The sequence below is a fragment of the Ailuropoda melanoleuca genome, chromosome 9 (genome assembly GCF_002007445.2).
Source record: "Ailuropoda melanoleuca isolate Jingjing chromosome 9, ASM200744v2, whole genome shotgun sequence".
Lineage (NCBI taxonomy): Eukaryota > Metazoa > Chordata > Mammalia > Carnivora > Ursidae > Ailuropoda > Ailuropoda melanoleuca.
In genome coordinates, this window is record NC_048226.1 from 34,104,157 (window position 1) to 34,126,672 (window position 22,516).

Genomic DNA, 22,516 nt, shown 5'->3' on the forward strand with positions numbered 1-22,516 from the left:
CATAATGACCTTGGTTCATCTTTGTGTTAAAAGAATATGTTTGCACATATTTGTATGGCTTCGACCCTACATGCTATCTCTCAGACAGAATTCACATTTAATTTCATGTTCTTATCATAGCTATGGGATAAGGAATTTCTACAACCTTCTCTGGTCCAGTGTATTTCACCCATAAGAGGTAGAATCAACCTCATTTCATGAGCATTGTGTGTGCTTTTGCTGTTATATACTTACTGTCTTTCTGCAAAGGCTACCAAAAGCTATTGGCTTTTATCTGGCAGAGGCAACAATATACTTTCTCTACCTTGCCTCAGTATTATGCCAAATCTTTCACTCTCTGCCATAGTTTAGATTATGGAAATGTTCATTTCCTTGGCATCCCACAAAACATCACACTGGTCTACCACACTGTTAGCGTCATACTGATTTGACAAGATAATCAGAAAGTAGCAAACATTAAGTACCACAGATGACTTTGTCAAACATGATTGTGCCAGACGGTGGGAAATCAACTATGAAACTTGAGGGGTCAACCACTGGACGCATTAGAATATTAGGGTTTTCCTTCTATAGAAAAAGACTCTTGTATCTTACAAAATGCCCATAATTAAAAAGAGATATCTCCAGATTTTAGAGGAAATGCACCAGTTTCAAGTGTGCTTCTCTGACTCATTTAAGAAGTAATATTTTAAGGCTTCTAGTTTTGAGGGGAATCCAGAGAAAGTTCAGTCTCCAGAGCAAGTCCAGGCCACAGTGCCCACTGTTCCACCATTTGGCCCTCAAATACTTGAAGTGTGAGCGACAAAAACTGTATGTGGATGGAGCTCTAATAGGAATAGCCCAATCAGTTTGGAATAAAGCCACATCTTCTGTACATGACGTTCTTTTCTTCTTTGGAGAAATATCTCCTTGCTTCTTACTAAGACTTACAAGAGATGAACCCATGACTATGGCACAAGTGAACTTCACATTTTGAAATGAATATTCCTGGCCACATCACGAGATATGGTAGAATGTATACCAGAGATCCATCACCAAGTGGAAAGGGTAAACAGGATGTTGCGATCAAGGAGTTCTGAAACCACAAATAATTTATATGAGAAGTAGTTCAGTACGCTTCATTGCCTTCTCTTCAATTGACATTAATATCTCATGGGGATTTTCCCAATATATGCACTGAATTGTTGATCACTCTTTGTTTCTGTTTTTTCCATAGAATACAGGAGTTCAAAACCCAAGGCATAGAATTGGGATGTCTCTCCTCACTCTTTTAGGAAGAAGTATTGCTTTGAAGTATGTGTTACTATTCTTAAAATATGCCATTATTCTCAAATTTGGCATCTATATGGATGGTCTTTGCTTCTTTTTGTGTGTTTCTGATAATATAACAATATTCATCATTTATTGGCTTATCAGTCACAAAAAAATAGTCCCAAACTATTTTATCATACTCAAACCATTCATTAGTGTTTTGCTACTTAAATATATATTATTTTATTTTAGATATATATATTTATATTTAGGTATATAAATATCCTTATGTTACTTTGATTTCAATTAATCCCATATTACAAAACTGTGTTTTAACACTTCGTTCTTGTGTTTTCATCCATCTTGGCTTTATATTTCATTTAAATAGATAAATCTCCAAGCAAACTTGACTCATATTTGACTCCTAGAAAATACTGTGGATTATTCCTCTTGTTTCCTACTGATTTAATTACTCAGCCCTTCTCAGGAGTTTGTTTTTTTATCAAGTGGTTTTTCTATCTTTGAAAAAAATTCTATCCTCTTCCTGTGGAGATATGGCATATGGCCCATTTCAGATTTTTTTTTCTCTCTTTTCAATACATTGTGATTTGTTAAGACTTTGGTATAAACACCGGAATGAAGCAAGTCTCCTCCTGAACAAAAGAAAAGCCTGCATGAATCTGAATATGGACAAGGGGTATTCTTCCCCCCCTTTCAAGTTATTGCCCCGAGTAATGAGTATTCTGTTTTGTTCCAGTGTCAGATCTTCTAGAGAGATAAGAAGCCCTTACAAGACTTCATGTTATCCACTTATCTCAATAAGACCCTACTATAAATTCTAAGCATAGGGATAAATAACATTTAGGTAATAGTCATAGTTTAATTTTATTTTTTATGTCAGATTATTTATATGGTGATGGGGTGGCTTAATGTTCTAACCTCTCATATTTAAAAGCTTCACATTAGGGCTTATAATAACTTAAATTTTTACAGAGAACTTCACAGGAGAGTTTTTATATTTTAACGAGGAAAGTAGCTAAATGAGGTTGTAGGATGGATATTTGAAACACCATTGAGCTTCAGGGCAAAAGTTTGTGTGTTATGAAATTCTAATACCTCTGCGAAATTCTAAGTCTAAGAAATGCTCCATATTGTTAGGAAGTTATCTTTGTCAGAATGGACGTATTCAATATTACACTCATGTTAAGGATATTTTTCAGCCACAGAACAAATGTACATTTAGAATTTATGAATTCATTGTACTTAACAAAGTGAGAGAATGTATAATCTTTTAGCATTTGTTAATCGTCTATGTTATAGAAATCTCATAAAAAATTTCATCCCAATTGTATATATTTGGAATACTTGAATAAGTTTCAAAATCTTCTCCAACTATTTAGAAATCAGCTTATTGATAATTGTGTAAACATTTGATTGACTTTCCTAAAGTAGACATTGTCTTAGCTTCAGGGAATAAAGAGAGGCTATAGAATACAAAAAGAGAAGGAAGAGAGATAAAGCGCAAAAGTAATCATGTTGTGCAAGACAATTTTGGTAATAGAAAATGCCCCTGAATGTAAGATAAATGAATTTGGAGTAGAAGTTAAGGACCATGATTGTGTTTGGGTTGGTCACAGAGGGAGAAAAGACCTAAGCAAAATGTTGAGCAAATATGAATTTCTAGTTGGATACAATGGAAAAGAATATTCTAGTTAGGGGAAAACATGTAAGAAAAGACCCATATATGTGAACTGAAGTGGTTTAATGTGTTAATTAAATAAGTAGTAGTTAAATGTTGTTGCAACACAGAATGCAAAAAGAAGCAAGAGAGACTAATCTGGAAAGATCAACAGGGAAGATTGTAAATGGCTGTATTTATTTGTATCCATTTACCCTTCTGTCATTGAATTGTGAACCATGCTAAGGAGCTTACACTTTGTCCTCAATTCTAAGGGAGTTTTTTCTGAGTTCTGCCAATACTGTCCATGAAATGGATTCTGAATTAATGAGAGATGTATGGGGGGCAAACAAACCAATGATGAGTCAGCTGGTTACCTAATACTAAATGACAAAACAGTTATAGAGCACCTTTATATTATTATAGAGTACCTTATATATTGGATTTTATCATATTATGATATATTACACTATGATATATCTATATATTATATACTCTTTTATAATACCGTATATGTCATCCATTCTATATAGCACTAAATGGACTTTACATATAGTATAGAGTATATATCCATTCCATTTATTATAAAATATATAATTTATATTCATTCTTAATATACAGTCTAATTATAAAGTACTTTCTATTTAATAGTATATCATGAAATATAAAGTACCACATATATGATGAAGTATATATAATATGCATAAAGTTGTTTGTAGAAATATTATCTCCCAGGGGCACCTGGGTGGCTCAGTCAGTTCAGCATCCGACTCTTGGTTTCAGCTCAGGTCGTGAGATAGAACCCCAGCATAGGACTCCACTAACAGAGCAGAGTCAGCTTGAGATTCTCTTCCTCTCCATCTGCTTCTCCCCCTTCTCATTCACTCTCAAATAAATTAATTAATTAATTAAATCTTTTAAAAATAAAAAAAAATACTGTCCCCCAAATAGTAAAGGTATCAATTATCTTTGGGTCGCTGTTTTTTAAATACTCCTTGTATTTTTTAAAGTTATTTTAACTTTTTTCAGTGAATGTGTATAATTTTTACAAAAATTGATTTTTTTGACATAATGTCAAGAATCCTAACTTAAAGTTAACTGCACTTGCAGGTGGTGAGGTGCAGAGTGTAGCAGGCATTTTGGAGGGGAAAGGAGCAATGCTTGATGCTTTATCAGGCACTGGCGCTAAAAGACTAGGATTTCTGCAGGATTTCCACAGGTTTCTGCTCTAGGTGAGAAAATCAGTCAGCAAGTTCAGGAGAAACTAGGTAGTGTGGACAAGGCAGATGGGATGGAAGAAATGGAGAGAAGGGGGAAACTGAAGTTCACAAGGAACATTAATGAGAAGATATCCAATTAAATATCTAGACCTGGAGCTCAGGCTAGAGTATGAAGCTAGAGATATAATTTGGGGAACTGTCAAAATATGTTAATTTCTATGCTTTTTATCAATAGAACTAGGATATGCGTTCTGTTATTTCAATTTTTGTCTTTAAAGTCTAAAAATTCTACTAGGTGTTAGAGGCTCAATGTGTAAACTTCCCCCACATTCAAGCCCTAACCCCCAGCACCTCAGAATGTGGCTGTTTTGCAAATAAGGCCTTTAAGGAAGTAATTAAGGTTAAATGAACTCTAAAGGGTGGGGCCCTACTGGTGTCTTGACAAGAGGAAGAAACACTAGAGCTGAGCTCTCTCTCTCTCTTTCACTACTCATGCAGTAAAGAGCTAGAAAGTGGCCATCTGCAAGCCAGAAGAGAGACCTCACCAGGAATCATCTCTTCCCACCTTGATCTTGGCCTTTCAGCCTTCAGAACTGTGAGAAAGCAAATTTCTGTTGCTTAAGCCACCAGCCTGTGGGATCTTGTTATGGACACCAGAGCTGACTAAAACCCTCGGAGAACTGTCAGAAATTACTCTGCTTGTCAAGTCTCCCAGGAACAGCGTGGGTCTTTTCAATGCATAGTTTTATGTGTTCACTTATTTCTCAGAAGGAGAAACTGAGGCAGAATGGCTAAACACTGTGACTACAACCACACAAACAGTAAGGAGTGGAGCAGGGATCTTAGTCCAGGACATTTGATTCCACCCTAGACCGAAAATACTTCCTTTTAGTGATATCAGGGTGATAAAAAATGTCACAGTGTACGGTAAGAAGGACTGAAAGTTACTATTGGAACCTATTCTATAGCTTCAGTATAATTAAATTTATGCAAGAATAACAAACTACCCATTGTTCAAATATTTAAGTTCATATATAAACAATATATGCATAAATGAAGCAAAGCTCATGTAAGTACTCCTTGGCAATAAGGAGGTGATAAAAATAAAGGTTCAGTTGGAATTATAGGTATGAAAAAGATGGTCACGAAGAAGTGATACAGTGAGATGAGAAGTGTGAGGAGAGATATGGGTTGCAACCAATTTAATAGATAAGCAAAGGAATGGGACTCAGACAGGAGAAAAGACCAAGAGGAGGAGGAATTGGGCAAGAATTTGTGAGAAGTGAGAAGGTTTGCAGGGTGCCAGAAGGGTAATTTTTCTTCCTTTGCCTACAAGTTCAATTAGGAAAACACACAAATAGATGTTGGAACACTCCTTTTTGGTTTGGTTTCGAGTGGATTTAGAGAATTCTGGTGCCATTTTTATCCCATTTGGCTGCTGCTAGAAAATGAGTTAAGAAAGGAGTAAGTGTTGTTGGGTGAATCTCATCCTCAGTGTGCCATAGAAGACCCCTGTAACAGCTCTGGCTTCATGACACCAGACAAGGGGAAGGGAACAGTACTGCACTATTCATGGAGATACCATGTTTCTCTGACTGCCCTGTATTGTACTGCAAGTACAGTAGTTTTCACTTTCCCAAACTGGGAATCATTCCAGAGGAATGCATCTGGATAGCATTTGCCCATTACCCTCCCCAGAAAAGAATTAGTCAGCAAGGACCCTATTCATAAAAACAAATTCCATCCATTTCTACTTGAATGTCATGTCTTTATGTGGAAAAGTGTGGAGTGAACCCCTTTTTCTACATAAAGAATGCTTTTCTGTGATTAATGGACCTCCCTCCCCCCACTATGTAAGTAGACACCTCCTGATTATATACCTGAGGGAGCTCAAAGATCACAGACACAGTGAGAGGGGTTTGGTGTGGCGTTTCTGGACTGAACTGTATCTTTTCTGAAAATGGAAAATATAGAAAGGATTGGTTTCAAGAGAAATGCACGCTTTTCAAACTACAGAAGATATATAACAGGATATTCTGAACTTGCGAACATAAAAACTTATGCTCATGTTCCTGAATCAAGTGAAAGTTTTAAGAATCATTTCTATTAGCAACGTGAGTTACCAGATCCCAGGCTCTCAATCTGGTGATTTACTTCACAAAATTCTATTTCCCAGAAGTGAGGAGTTAATCTTAATGGAGTAATAAAGTTTTAATCAGCCCATAAGGTTGATAAATTGGGTTGATTGGAACCACATCATTAGACAGTGAATTTTGGCAGATTTTTAATAGTCACTGAGGGTGCCTGAGATTTATGGTCTAGCCAGTTTATTATTTTCTTTTGCTTGAATGATCATTTTAATGTCCTGTGACATACAATATACCTTGCCTACTGTGGAATTTATTCAACGACAAAAGTTTTTAACATACGGGAAGTCCAGATCATTACATTTCAACTAAGGAGCAGCATAGAACTTCAATGTTGTGCTTTACTTCAGGCACTTTAGAGAGGTGAGGTATTTTATTGGTGATATTTAACGCAGTTCCCAACTGTTACTCTAAGGCCCTGTGTAAAAGAGACTCATGAAAAAGTGAATATCGTTGACCAAAAGATTGCATCACCTTTTGAAAAGTTGGAATTTTTAAAAATACTTTGCTGGACAAACATCATAGGCTTTCACTGCCATGTTGATTGTAGACGCAGTTGACTCCTTGGGCAATTTTATACAATGACAGTAAACATTCATATGCATGCATGAGGAACATAGGCACATACACTTTACATCCCTGCTTGCTCAAGTTGCATTTACTCTATGCAATTAGTCTATGCGTATACACTCAAAGAGAATGTGGGGGGTCCCAGAATCCCCATATTTTCCTTCCTCTTATTATAGTTAAATACAGTGGGATTCTCATTCTGGAATGGTGAGTACCACAGTCCCTCCTCCCTTCAAAAGTGGGTCAGCTCTGCCAAATATCTGTGAACACTTTTCAGTGGACTGCTGAGTGGAAATATGGAGATTTAAAGAAAATGGAGGCTACATCACTATGAAATTCATCTATTGACCCTAATTATAATCCTACTATGCAGGTATCATATAAAGGGTGATTTCCAGGATTCAAGAAGACCCCAAATGTGAAAGTGTCATTAGAAAAACATAAAATAAGCATCGTTTCACATTTTATGTGTCACACACCTTAACAATCATTTTGATTGCATCTGTTTGTCTTCACAGTAACTGGGTGAGGCTGGCCCTAGTCTTCCTACTTTTTAGATCAAGAAATTGAGGCATGAAGAGGTTAAGTCGCAGCACAAGATCACCCAGTTAGTAAATGTGACATCCAGGACTGAGTTCTAGGTACTTTGGACACCAACCTGGGGATCCTTAAAGCACATTACTTTGCCTCAGGAGGAACCACAGCACCATCCAACTTGATAGGCAGTAATCATATGAAGTTATTGGCAGCTGTACTTTTTCCTTTTTGGCCACTGAAGCTTAATTTGATTGGATGACTAACCAGTATGTCCTTCCATTCAGCCAAAAAAAAAAAAAGGAAGAAAGAAAAGAAAAAAGAAAAGAAAAGAAAAAAGAAAAGAAAGAAAAGTAAAGAAAAAAAGAAAAGAAAAGAAATCTGGAACCCAGTTCTATGGAAAATGGACCTGGTCTTAACAACACTGTATGGTAGATTAAGGTGCAATCAGTTTACCTCCCTGATTGACTCAAGAGGCTCCAGTGTTTGAAAACTCCATGTAAAGTTAGTGGCAAATCATATTTGTTAATGTGTTATCTCAGAATCTTCCCTTCAAAATGGACTTACCTTACCCAGGATTTTTTTCTCTCTCATTCTTCCCTGATCAAAGACCCTCCATGCACTGACAAAACTGTCTTTTCTCCAAATCCAACTACAAACTTGGTGCTCAGGAGAAATGCCCAAGTGTTGTCTTTAATGCCTAAGAGCACAATAAGTACATTCTCTTCTGTATGAATGACAAGTAAGGAATGCACTGTTCCCATAATTGTTATAAGATTTAAGGCCTTTGCATCAAATAACAGGATTTAAATATACAACCAAAAAAAAAAAAAAACCAAACATATAAACAAAACTCTAACTTTCTGTCAATTTCCATTAAACAAGGCAACTGGCATTTCTATTTTGAAATGTCTTGTGAGGATGGCTCATTGGCTACATAAATATAAATGCACATATCTGAAATTCAAATGTCTGATTTCAAACACCAGTCATAGGCCAAAAATGTTGGCAAGATCACTCACAGATGTTTCACAGAAATGGGGAGAAGAGAGGTCAACGTACTGTAAATACATGTAGTTGCCCGATGCTTCTCTGGCCAATTTCCTCCTCAGCAGAATACATTTAGTGTAATAAATGTTTCATCCGGGAAGCTTTCCAGATTCATCATTAAAATAAAAAAGTAAGCACAGTTGTTCTTAGTGGATCTTTTTTCCATCACAGTATCAGTCACATCTCAGAGGCATGCTGAAATGTGTTGGTGAGTACAAAAGGGTCAGAAGAGAAATGAGAATGGAAAAGAAAGAGAAATAAAAAATAAGAGAGGGGTATGGATTTTACAGGGAAAAGCCCTCACTTGTGGAATAAATTTAAGCTTTATGCCTCCGTGTCATCTGCTGGATGATAGTACAATATATTAAAAATCAGATTTTATCTTGTGATGCCTTTTGCTCCAGCCTAGCAAAATGACCTCTTTTTTTCTAAATATCTATAATAATTGCAGACTATTTTACCTTGGATTGTTCATGATTCTACCTTGTATTGTTTGGGTTATTGGTTATTTTATATTCATCGAAGCCAGGAACCATATCCTATATTCTGTGGATTTCTCACTGTCTTAGTCTGCTCAGGCTGCCATCAGAAAATAGCATAGAGTGGGTGGCTTAAACAACAGAGCTAAGTTGTCTCCGAGTTCTGGAGGCTGGAAGTTCATGATCAGGATGCCAGCATGGTCAGGGGCTGGTGAGAGCTCTCCTCCTGGTTTGTAGCCAGCCACCACCTGACTGAGTGCTTACATGACCTCATGACCTCATCTAAATCTAATTCACTCCCAAACACTCCATTTCCAAATATCATCACCTGTGGGACTGGGGCTTCAATATGCGAATTTGGAGAAAACACGAACATTTAGTACATAGCACTTATTTCACAAAGCACATTGCTTTGTACCCTGAAAATAGTCTATAAACATTGAGTTAAGGAGAGAGAGTTAATGTAATTTTTATAATTAGGACTAAAAAGTTTTCTGTTCATTGTTCAGAACTTCTTCATATCAGGATCCAAGAGTCTGAGGGATGCTTTAAATAAGGGAGGGGAACTTTTGGTAGGAATTGGGTTAGAAGGGAGACATGTGTTTTGTTTTGTTTTGTTTTGTTTTGTTTTTTAAAAAGGAAACTCAAAGGAAAGGGCTGAATGGAAGCTTTATAGTTTTTATACTATTATTTTGACTAAAGAATAACAAGAGTTAGAAAGTCTAGAAAATTTATATTATTTCCCTAATATCTAAAGCAGTGATTTTTAAGGTGAAATGCACTCATCCTCTAGAATACAAAATAATCTACTGGATATGGTGAGAAAATAATAAAACTTTCATTCAGATTTTTGTTTAAAAAGGCAAGGAAGCAGTTAAGCTCCTGCATTACAAGAAATCTTAAGGAGAGCATTTTACTGTGTCTTTTCATAAGTATTTTGTTATGTCTTGCCATTTTTGTGAGCCTGGCTTTGTCCAGTTTTAATGAAATAAAATCTGTCAAAATGGACAAATGGCTTTAAATAAAAATAAAAGTCATGCTAAGGATTCCAAGCATTAAAGTATTCAAGTATTGAATGGCCTTCCTTCAGAGAACGAAGTGATTATAAGATCACTGGAAGGGCTGCATGAGAGAGTAAAATCAAGGAGACCACCACTAGTTCTCAGGTGTTGATACAGAAAATTAAGAAGTGTTGCTGCCATCCAAAGATTAGGAAATATAGAAAACTGTGACCAAGGTCACAGTCACCACTGGCTATGGCCCTGCAAAGATGATGGTGGTAAGGGGATGGCATTTGGCAGGCCACGTCACCACCCTCAGGTGCCAAAGCCCAAGCACCAACCACAAAGAAGATGGATTGACTTGGAGCAACCTTCCACCTCTCAAGTCTTCTGAAGTGCATTCTGTTGGCAGAACCTAAACTGTACAGGGAATCCTGCTTGCAAAGGAGTATGGGAAGTTTTCCAGATCTTCAGCACAAGGCAAAGTCCAATACAGAAGGGGATAGCCGCTGAGCATCAACCTCCAATCTCCAGCCCAAGGGATGATGGGAATAATGCCAACACGAGAAAACACAAGAAACACAAGAAAATGGTGGAGTTGACACTTTTCTCATGGTGTGAATTCTGTCAGGCATATAATAAAAAATCGTTTTTATGCGCGCGCGCGCACACACACACACACGTATATCTATATTCTAACTAGTTGCAAAAATCCCCCCAAATTATAAAGTTACCCAAAAAAGTGCTTTAAATATGAATTTATAGTCAATATTAATAAGTATGACGTTCACCATAAGTTTTCCACTGTGATATTAGCTGATAATAAGAGGAACCTATTATGCCTAAAACATTTAGAACTTCTTATCCAGATCATGAAAACAATGATTATGTTGTTTAAGTGATGTTTAAGTAATGCAAACCTTCGTCCAATACCTTGCAGAATTTCACTAAACTTAATGACAAATAGCTGAAAACTGTTGCTGTTTTGTAAATAATGACTGTGGAAAGAAAGATACATTCCATTGGGAGAAACGATTGTTCCTTCTGCCAAGGTAAAAGTATTTGTAACACTAAATAGAAAATATGGCAACAAACTAAAAGCATACTTTAGTCAGTAAACACTGTTGGATGATATATATATAGTCCATTTTTGAATGTTTGTAAAAAATAAATATAAAAAAGCGTGTAGTCTGTAAGGTGTGCTGTACAGTTTAATAAAAGCACAGATGTTTCTAGCATGTATCATGTTATTTTGTAGAATCTGTGCTAAAATAAAACGCCTATAGAAGTAATTATTTTAAGTCACTGAAGAAAAGAGGTCCTGGAGAAGGTGAAAAATGTTTGAAGGAAAAAAATGTATAAATGTAGCCACTGATAGAAGAACTGCTCTGACAAAAATAAAAATAGTAATATTATTTAAAGGTTTCTAAAATAAGTTTACAGAGATGGCACCAGATGTGAAATTATTCACAGCATTACTCACAGAAACATTATTGCAACAAAGGGATGTATAAAGTGCAATGGTAAAATCAATGTCCTTAATTTAATAAAACCCAGTCTTTTAAAATACAAGAAAATTTAAAAAATACTATATTATGAGATTGGGATGCCTGTTAACATCTTTTGAAACAAATAAAGATTTTTCTCCAGTTCTATTATAGCGAAAGTGTTAAAAGAAATTGTTAAAGTTGCTATATTGTGTATATATATATTATATAATTATATAATTATTATAATTATATATATAAGTACTATAATTATAATATATATAATTATATAATATATATACACCAATTCTGATGATTTAGTTGGCGGTGATATCTAGATGTCAAATAGCAAATAAACATATAATTTAAAAATAAACACATTTAATTGGGCCTCTCAAAATATGGAAAATTATTGTTACAATGAATGAGAAAAATGAAACAAATGTTATGGAAGAATGTTTTCAAATCAATATCTGGAGCAATTCCATCATTATGTTATTTATTATTAAATACAATATGTAGGGAACTAAAAATATTCAGTATGCTTTTAAGAAATTTGGCCAAAAAATTCATAGCTTATTTTAAAAATTCAAAATAAAGAACATTAGATTTTGATATCAAAGACTGTTACCAAGAAAAATGGAAAAAGGTTAAAGAACTTGAAAGAAAAACCTTATGATATTGAAAAATAAATTTCATGGTTTGCTAAGTACAAATAATAATATTCTTCTATTTTAATCTGTTTTGAAACTATTTTTTCATCCATGATAGTAGTTAAAATCAAATATCAAAATAAATTGAATTTAGAACCACATATTGCAAAATGTTAATTTGAGATTTTAAAAAAATTGATTATATTTGATCGCATTGCTGAATATTTTAATTAGAACAAACATGTCATTAAAGTAAAAAATATTATAAAATAGTGTTTCCTTTTTATCTCATACTCTTTTTTGATTTGCTGTACATTTTTTGCAACATAAAATTACATAGTTAATACCGTGTATTTTGTTATCTCCTGTTACATAACAAATTACTCCCAAACTTAGTGGCTTGAAAGTAGCAAGCCTTTCTTTACCAAGGTTTCTGTGGATAAAGAAAGCAAGTGCAGCCTAGCTGGGTGCCTCTGGCTCAGATCTTCCATCACGTGGCTCTCAAGCTGTGGGTGGGAGCTGCAGTCTTCTCAAGAACTGACATGATCTGAAAGGTCTGCTTCTAAACTCCCTCACATGGATTTTGGTAGGCTTCAGTTCCTCATAGTCTGGCAGACCGAGAATCTCAGCTCCTCGCTTTGCCACATGAGTTTTTAAAATTTCAGGGTTGCTCACATCATAGCAGCTGGCTTGCCTTAGAGTGAACAAGTGACAAAGTGAGAAAGGGTGCTCAATATGGAAGGCACAGACTGTTTGTACCATGATCTCAAAGGGACATCCCACTACTTTTGCCATATTCATTAGAAGTGCAGCACCAGATTAAAACCACGCTCAGGGTTAATGGGAATCTCACAAGGACGTGAATGCCAAATGGTGGAGATCGTCTAGGGCCCCATTAGAAGTTGCCTACACATAGTACTGCACACAGTAATATATGTGCACAACTTTTAAGTATATAATGTGTCAATATTGAGTTGCAGAGAGTTTCTGTTTGAGAGAATAGAAAGTTCTGGAAATGGGCAATAGCGAATTTTTTTTGAGATTTTCTTATTTGAGAAAGAAAACACAGAGGGAGAGTGAGAGGGAGAAGCGGACTCCCTGCCGAGCAAAAAGCCTGATGTGGGACTCGATCCCAGAACCCTGAGATCATGACCTGAACCGAAGGCAGACAGTTAATGGACTGAGCCACCCAGGCTCACTGATAGTAGCGATCGTTATGCAAACTTCATGAATGTACTTAATGCAACTAAATTATACACTTAAAATGGTTGAAATGGTAAATTTTGCTATATGTTTACCACAGAAGAAGTTTGAAGAACAATTTTTCTTTAAAAAATTAACTTCCTTTTTTTCCCAAGTAATCTATATGCAGAAGACAGTGACAAGAGAGCAGATTCTTTTTTAAAATTTACTAAATGTTGGGACACTTTAGTGGCTCAGCTGGTTAAGTGACTGACTCTTGATTTCGGTTCAGGTCATGATCTCAGGGTCATAGAATCAAGCCCCAAGTCCAGCTCCATATTCAGTGAAGAGTCTACTTGAGATTCTCTCTCTCCCTCTGCCCCACCTCACTCTCTCTCTCTAAAATAAATAATCTTTAATAAAATAAAAATAAAAATTATAAAATGTTAAATGATTGGGACTATAAATATACTGGGTTTGTAAACAACATTGTGACTGAAACCTATACTTCTTTTTCTCTTCTCACAAAGAGGAGAATAGAGAAGGGTGATAAGAGCTGGGAAGGATCTTTGATTTATTTAACTTTTTCTAAGATGTCTTATGAAGCCTGAATTCAAAAAAGAGGTGAATTTTGGCATATGCTTCTAAAGCAGGAGTTTAAACTAAATTCATTATCAACTTATCAACCATTTCCATCCCTGTCCAATACAAGTATTTCCTACTCTTGTATTTTTCTCTTGGAAAGAACTGTCCTGAAAGTCTTCATCCAAAATAGAAGTTTTGATACCATCCTTGATTTCTCTTTCTCCACATCCTATTGGCTACCAAGGTTTGCTAGTTTTTCCTTCTAAATATCTCTCAAATCTCTGTCTTCATTTTTTTTCTCTTTCAGTCTGCTGATGTGATAGATTACGCTAGTTAATTTTCAAATACTGAATCAATTTCGCATACCTGGGTTAAATGCCACTTGGTCAAGGTGTATATAGCTATTTTCTTATTTTCTATGCATTCAATTCATGAGTAATTTATTGTGGATTTTTGCATCTATGTTCATGAAAGATATTGGTCTGCCCTCCTTTTCAGTCTTATTACACCCTAATCCCAGCCACCCTACCTTCCAGTCAATGGTACTAGCACCTCTCCCTCCCCCTTCTCTCTCTCTCTCTCTCTCTCTCCTTCTGTTTCCTTTTTCTTTTTCCTTCCCTTTCTTTCTTTCTTTTTTTTTTTTTTTGGCATAAATGCCATTATGTGGTAAGCATGTGCATTTATATGTCTTTTCTATTTGTCCAGGACTTCTTGAAAGACTTATTCATCTTTGATCCTTGGGTCTTAGTCCTAGTGCTAACTCCTGGCATATATTTATAGTTAATGACTGTTGTTCTATTTGCAAAAGAATGAATGAAATATTTTTGTAATAAAAGAGACATTTAAAAAGTTAAAAAGTTATCTTCTATTAATAACTTCTGAGGTCACTTCCATCCCTTTTAACCTATGATTACTTTGAACTTATCTTTTAATGATTATGTGTGCGATTGGATCAATGTTGTGTGGAAAAGCACATGAAGAGAATTTAAGGGAACTTATTTTGTTATTATTACTGCAGTTATTGCTACTCTTCAGATTAGCTTCTCTCCCTTTCATAAAAGTATTTTCATATTTATTTTCTGTTGACCTTATGACAATTTTCATATAGATATGGAAGAGTATGTCCATGTCCTGGACCAGCTTCTGCTTCCCTTGAACTTTGATGAGATACTTTGAAGGGTAATGATGAGTATGCTAATTCATAGTATCATTATTGTTATGTAACTACAAAGTTTCTTCAACTTTGCATCCATAGATCATTGAGGTTTACCTAGTAGCTGGCATATATGGGGAAATATCTTTATGACGTCCCTTTGTTCCTGGGGTGTTTTAAATATAGTGTGGGAGAAACATTTTATAAGATTTCTGTATAATAACATTTTACTGTCCTAAGCAACACAAATTTATTCATTACTTCTCCGGACATTTGATTTCATTTATTGATGTTAAAAGTATACTTTAACATTTTTTTAAAGTAACAATCCCTGTTTTTAGCCTTGCAATTTTTAATTTCTCACTTCAGATCTTTATTGAAGTGAGATTATGGATTTAATAAATAACGTACTATTTCATTTCAGATATTATTGCTTTCTTGAATAAATAAACTTAGGCAAATGCTCAATGTCATTATAGACTTTACTGTGTGGACGTGAGGCCACTCTCTTCACCGCCCTGACACTGGTGTACTAGACCTTCAAAAGACATCTAGTTGGTGCACCCGCCTAGAAAACCAGTTATTTTTAAATCAGCCTTTAAAAATTCTGTAATTTAGCCAAAAAGAATTTTAAAAAAGAAATTTAGCCTGCCCCCAAAATAAGAATATTATTCTTATTTTCTGTAATTCTTAACTTCTTAACAAATACTACTAAGTAATTATTTTCTCAAATACAATATATTGCAAAAACAGATAACCACAGGTCTAAGACATTTATTTAAGTGGTGATTTCCTTCCCTTAAATGTAAAGCAAACAAAAAAGGTCAGATTTATGGAACTAGAAATTGAATGTCCTAGATTATTCTTAGCCCAACCAAAAGTTCTGCACACAAACCTTTATGCTATCTAATTAAAGTGTCATGGCCGGGGGATGAAAAGAGCATGATCTTGAAAACCAGGCTCTCCAAGTGAATTTTTTTTTTAATTTCTAGGGTGGTGTTGTTATTTTTCTAAGACCACAGAAAGGATTGGTAGTGGTCAGAAGGAAGTGATGGCAAAGTAGCATTGGTAAAGAGTCAAACTGCGAGTAGTCCTCTACTAAGAGATTGACTGTGGTTAACTTTCAATTCTGCCCTTGCAAATTAAGGGGGTCCAGTAGCCTGAGGAAAGGAAGAGCTCCTGAGAGCTACAGATCCTGGCCATCGAAAGTACTCTGAGGGGGAGGTTTCCCCCAACAAGGTTGCACAATATCTAGAGAGCCAGGGGATCTGGACAGAACACCTCCCACTATTGGCTGAACTTAGAGAACTTATAACTTTTTGTTGCCCTCCCCACAACCATCTACTTATTTTCCTTAAGAATCCTGTAGAAATATTCTCCCATTCCATGGGCTGCCTCTTAGTTTTTTTGACTGTTTCCTTGGCTTGCAGAAGCTTTTTATCTTGATGAAGTCCCACAAGTTCATTTTATCTTTTGTTTCTCTTGCCTTTGGAGATGTGTCATGAAAAAGGTTGCTTTGGCCGATGTCATAGAGGTTGCTGCCTATGTTCTCCTCTAGGATTTTGATGGATTCCTGTCTCACATCGAGGTCTTTCATCCATTTAGAGTTTATCTTTGTGTATGGTGTGAGAGAGTGGTCAAGTTTCATTCTTTTGCATGTAGCTAACCAATTTTCCCAGCGCCATTTATTGAAGAGACCGTCTTTTTTCCACCGGATATTTTTTCCTGCTTTATCAAAGATTAGTTGCCCAAAGAGCTGAGGGTCCATTTCTGGGTTCTCTATTCTGTTCCATTGGTCTGTGTGTCTGTTTTTGTGCCAGTACCATGCTGTCTTTGTGATCACAGCTTTGTAGTACAGCTCGAAATCCGGCATTGTGATGCCCCCAGCTTTGTTTTTCCTTTTCAACAGTTCCTTGGCGATTCGGGGCCTTTTCTGGTTCCATACAAATTTAAGGACTATTTGTTCCAGTTCTTTGAAAAATGTCCTCGGTATTTTGATCGGGATAGCATTGAAAGTGTAGATTGCTCTGGGTAGCATGGACATTTTAACTATGTTAATTCTTCCTATCCATGAGCATGGAATATTTTTCCATCTTTTTGTGTCTTCTTCAATGTCTTCCGAGAGTGATTTGTAGTTTCTAGAATATAGATCCTTTACATCTCTGGTTAAGTTAATTCCAAGGTAACGCATGGTTTTTGGTGTTATTGTAAATGGGATGGATTCCCTAATTTCTCTTTCTTCAGTCTCATTGTTCATGTATAGAAATGCAACTGATTTCTGAGCATTGATTTTGTATCCCGCCACATTACTGAATTGTGCTATAACTTCTAGTAGTTTGGGAGTGGATTCCTTTGGGTTTTCAATATAGAGTATCATGTCATCTGCGAAGAGAGACAGTACCAACGTCTACAAAGAACTTCTCAAACTCAATACACGAGAAACAAATAACCAAATCATNAGCTACATGCAAAAGAATGAAACTTGACCACTCTCTCACACCATACACAAAAATAAACTCCAAATGGATGAAAGACCTCAATGTGAGACAGGAATCCATCAAAATTCTAGAGGAGAACATAGGCAACAACTTCTATGACATCGGCCAGAGCAACCTTTTTCACGACACATCTCCAAAGGCAAGAGAAATAAAAGATAAAATGAACTTATGGGACTTTATCAGGATAAAGAGCTTCTGCACAGCCAAGGAAACAGTCAAAAAAACTAAGAGACAGCCCACGGAATGGGAGAATATATTTGCAAAGGACACCACAGATAAAGGACTGGTATCCAAGATCTACAAAGAACTTCTCAAACTCAATACACGAGAAACAAATAACCAAATCATAAAATGGACAGAAGATATGAACAGACACTTTTCCAATGAAGACATATAAATGGCTAACAGACACATGAAAAAATGTTCAATATCATTAGCCATCTGGAAAATTCAAATCAAAACCACACTAAGATACCTCCTTACGCCAGTTAGAATGGCAAAAAATGACAAGGCAAGAAACAACAATTGTTGGAGAGGATGTGGAGAAAGGGGATCCCTCCTACATTGTTGGTGGGAATGCAAGTTGGTACAGCCCTGGAAAACAGTGTGGAGGTCCCTTAAACAGTTAAAAATTGAGCTACCCTATGACCCAGTCATTGCACTACTGGGTATTTAACCCAAAGATACAGACGTAGTGAAGAGAAGGGCCATATGCACCCCAATGTTCATAGCAGCATTGTCCACAATAGCTAAATCGTGGAAGGAGCCGAGATGCCCTTCAACAGATGACTGGATTAAGATGTGGTCCATATACACAATGGAATATTACTCAGCTATCAAAAAGAACGATTTCTCAACATTTGCTGCAACATGGATGGCACTGGAGGAGATAATGCTAAGTGAAATAAGTCAATCAGAGAAAGACAATTATCATATGGTTTCTCTCATCTACAGAACATAAGAACTAGGAAGATCGGTAGGGGAAGAAAGGGATAAAGAAAGGGGGGGTAATCAGAAGGGTGAATGAAGTATGAGAGATTATGGACTCTGAGAAACAAACTAAGGGCTTCAGAGGGAAGGGGGTGGGGGAATGGGATAGGCTGGTGATGGGTAGTAAGGAGGGCATGTATTGCATGGTGCACTGGGTGTTATACGCAACTATTGAATCATCGAACTTTACATCAAAAACCTGGGATGTACTGTATGGTGACTAACATAATATAATAAAAAAATATTATTATAAAAAAAGAATCATGTAGAAGTAAATATCAAATGGTCAAACGTTCAATGAAATATGAAAAACAAAGCCTACATTTTTAGTTAAGTAATAAACTAACGTTTCGCTTTCTAGGGAGAAACAGTATTCTTATTTGGAGAGGTTGTTTTTTGTTTTGTTTTATTTTTTTGTTTGTTTGTTTTTTTAAATCCCATTTCCTGATGATTACTGATGTTTAGTACCTTTCCCTATACATTTTGACCATTTGTTTGTCTTCTCTGGAGAAACATTTCCTCAGTTTCTTTGTCCATTCTTTGGGATTTTAGTGAATTTGTTTGCTATGGAATTGTAGAGTTCTTTACATTTTTGGACATTAACCCTTCATCAAATATATGGTTTCCAAATATTTTCTCCTATTCTGTAGGTTGCCTTTCATTCCACTGATTGTTTCCTTCCTTCTGCGGGAGCTTTTTAGTTTGATGCAATCCCACTTGTCATTTTTTTTCTTTTTTTGTCAGGGAAATACAAACCAAAACCACAATGAAATAACACCTTATACTGGTTAGGATGGTTATATTATTAAAAAAAAAAGATAACAGGCATTGACAAGAATGTGGAAAAGATGGAACTTTTGTACACTGTTGATGGGAACATATGTTGGTCCAGGCAGTGTGGAAAACAGTATGAAGTTTCCTCAAGAAGTTAAAAATAGAACTACCATATGACCCAACAATGCAACTTCTAGGTATAGAATCCAAAGGAATTAGAACTTTGAATAGATACCTGCATTCCATGTTCACTGCAGCATTATTCACAATAGCCAAGAGGAGGCAGACACCTAAACGTCTATCAATGGATACATGGATAAAGAAAATGTGGTATGCAAATACAATGGAATATTACTCAGCCTTAAAGGAGAAGGAAATCCTGCCATTTGTGACAACATGGATGAACCTGAAGGACATTATGCTAAGTGAAATAAACCAGGCACAGAAGGACAAATGATACAATGATCTTATTGAATAAGGAATCTAAAATTGTCACTCATAGAAGCAGAGAGTGGAATGGTCGTTGCCCGAAGCTGGAGGGAGGGGCAAATAGGGAGTTATTAGGTGAAGAGTTCAAACTTTCAGCTATACTATATGAATAAATTCTAGATAAGGAGGGCACGTGATTTGATGAGCACTGGGTGTCATATGCAACTGACAAATCATTGAACACTGCATCTGAAACTAATGATGTACTATATGTTGGCCAGTTGAATTAAAATTTAAAAAAGGAATAAATTCTAGAGATCTACTGTACAGTAGAGAACTTAGTTAACAATACTATATTGCATACTTAAAATTTTTCTAAAAAGATAGATCTTATGTTAGGTGCTCTTATCATAAAATAATAATAATAATGACAACAACAAATAAAGATGATGGGAGAAAATCTTGGGATGTGATGGATATATTAGTAGCCTAGATCATGGTGATGGTTTCACAGGTGTATCTTATCTCCAAACTCAGCTAGTTGAATACATTAATTATGTCTAGTCTTTTGTATGTCAGTCATACTTTGATAAAGTGATTTTTTTTTAATTCCAAATTTGAGAACCATGACAAGATTGCTATTGCCCCAAACTGAATTCAGCTGAACTTCTATTTCTAAGAGCAAGAGCTCTCCTCACTGGAGAGCATGTTTACAGATCAGTTTGTAATATTATAAAGGCATCAGAAACACAGAAATAAATGGAGCATCCCTGAGCTGATTAGATTAGCCTGAGCTCTTTCCACATGTGATTGGAGATGATCTAATTGGCTTGTGCAGTAAGTAAGTTATCCTGAGTGTTTGAATATAATGCATGTATGTTTACAATACCAAAACACATTAGAAATAGTTTCATTTACTCTCTTTCTCTTGGCATTATTCCTACTAGGGAAAGCTTTCCATGGTGCTTCCAATGAAGCAATGGGGACAAGGGGGCCATTTGGAGTGATTCACCATAGGCTCCTAAGGATTTTCCTCCTCAGAATCATTAGCTGCCTTCAAATGCCATTTTAAGAGGAAAAATGTGCTTTCTCAGTCTATCTTTACCTAACCAGTTTCTGTGATTGGTCTCTCACATGAAAGGAAATGGAGGCCACTCTCAACAGTGTATTCAACTGTGTTGGAAACTATTACCTAATCCCTATTAACCAACCTTGCTTTCTGTCTTAATATAAAGCAATTGAAATCATAATAAGAAAAAGATTCAGATCTGAGGAAAAGAACATTTATTTTCATTTCTCTTTTCAAGATACTGTTTCTGGCTATTAAATTCTCTAATTCTCTGGATGCATAGAATATATATTGCTAGAAAGAGAAAGAATGTAATTACTTGCCTGTTACATTAATTAATGGGATCCTTTATTGAGATTTTTATATTCTGATGATTGTATACAGGAACGAGTAGCAAGATGGCAAAACAGACCATTTGGACCACAAAAGAAATGTTCTAGTTGCTTAATATTTTTTTTGGTAATCATGGAGTTAATAAATCTGGGCAAAGGCATGGAATTAAATTGACAATAGATAAAGACATCATCTAATTGCAATTAAAAATTGAAGAGCAAGCAATGTGTTTGTACTAAACATTGTGACAGTTACTCCTACATCTAAGGTCCTGAGTCTCTTCTGGTTTTCATCTAAATTATAATAGCTCTCACTGTATTTCACACACCATTCAGTTTTTATTCATTCGGTAACCACTTACAGAGTACATACTTCACGTTGAACTCATATTTTGCTGTCCACGTTCTCAACAAAAGCATGGCATTAGTAGCCAGGTAAGTACCACACCCACGCTAATTTTTAATATCTCTTCACCTGGGAGCAAAGATTAACCAATTAACATTGTTTCAAGAGATTGGATAGGCAAACTTTTCTATTTAAAACACACACACACACACACAAAACCAGCTTTTACTAGTACATCACACAACAACAACTGTGCAAGGGAATACATTGGAGAGAATTCAATAACCAAAAATGCCCTCTTCACAATGGAATTCATACCTTTTGCCTCGTGACAAGAAGGAGGTGGGCTTTCAAAGCTGCAAGAACGTCGATCATTTGAGAAGTAGCTCATGCTGTTCATTCTCCTAAAAGGAGCAAATGATGTAACCACACTAGTTGTCCATTCTGGAACTTGAGCTCTGGAAAGGTATTTCTCCTTAGTGCTCATATGCTTGTTATCCAATTCAATCCTACTATTTCACTGGGGCCAAGAGAGTTAAAATTCCCCTTCTAAGACCATGTGGTTGATTACAATTCAGTTAAGATGGGAACTTCTGTGTGGTACCTACTTGTTACGTATTGAATTGCGTCCCTTCAAAATTCATATGCTGAGGCCTTAAACCCCACTGTGACTGTATTTGGAGATGGAGTTTTTAAGGGAATAATCAAAGTTAAGTGCAGTCATAAGGGTGAAACTCTAGTCTTATAAGACTGCTGTCCTTATAAGAAGAGTTAGAGCTACCAAAACTCTCTCCTTCTCCACATGCATGCATGGAGAAAAAGCCAGGTGAGGACCCAGTGATAAAGCATTGTCTGTGACCTACGAAGAAAGGTCTCACCAGAAACCAATTCTGCTGGCATCCTGGTCTTCGACTCAGCCTTCAGAACTTTGAGAAAATAGATTTCTGTTGTTTGAACCACCCAGTCTGTGGTATTTTCTTATAGCAGTCAGAGCTGCCTAAGACACTATCCATGTCCTTGGTCCCAAAAAGCCCTGAGAGACAAAAAAAAAAAATCAAACAAACTCAGATCGACGTGAAGCTGAGTCA

General features: G+C 35.9%; 1 long non-coding RNA gene across 1 annotated transcript; it reads right to left on the bottom strand.

Moving 5' to 3' along the window:
- Nucleotides 1-630: 630 nt before the first annotated feature.
- On the bottom strand, nt 631-8,058 carry LOC117803846. The gene is made up of 3 exons (XR_004627981.1): nt 7,968-8,058; nt 6,030-6,103; nt 631-1,075 (listed from the first exon to the last, which is right to left on the bottom strand). It is a non-coding gene; the product is annotated as an uncharacterized LOC117803846 (long non-coding RNA).
- Nucleotides 8,059-22,516: the final 14,458 nt, after the last annotated feature.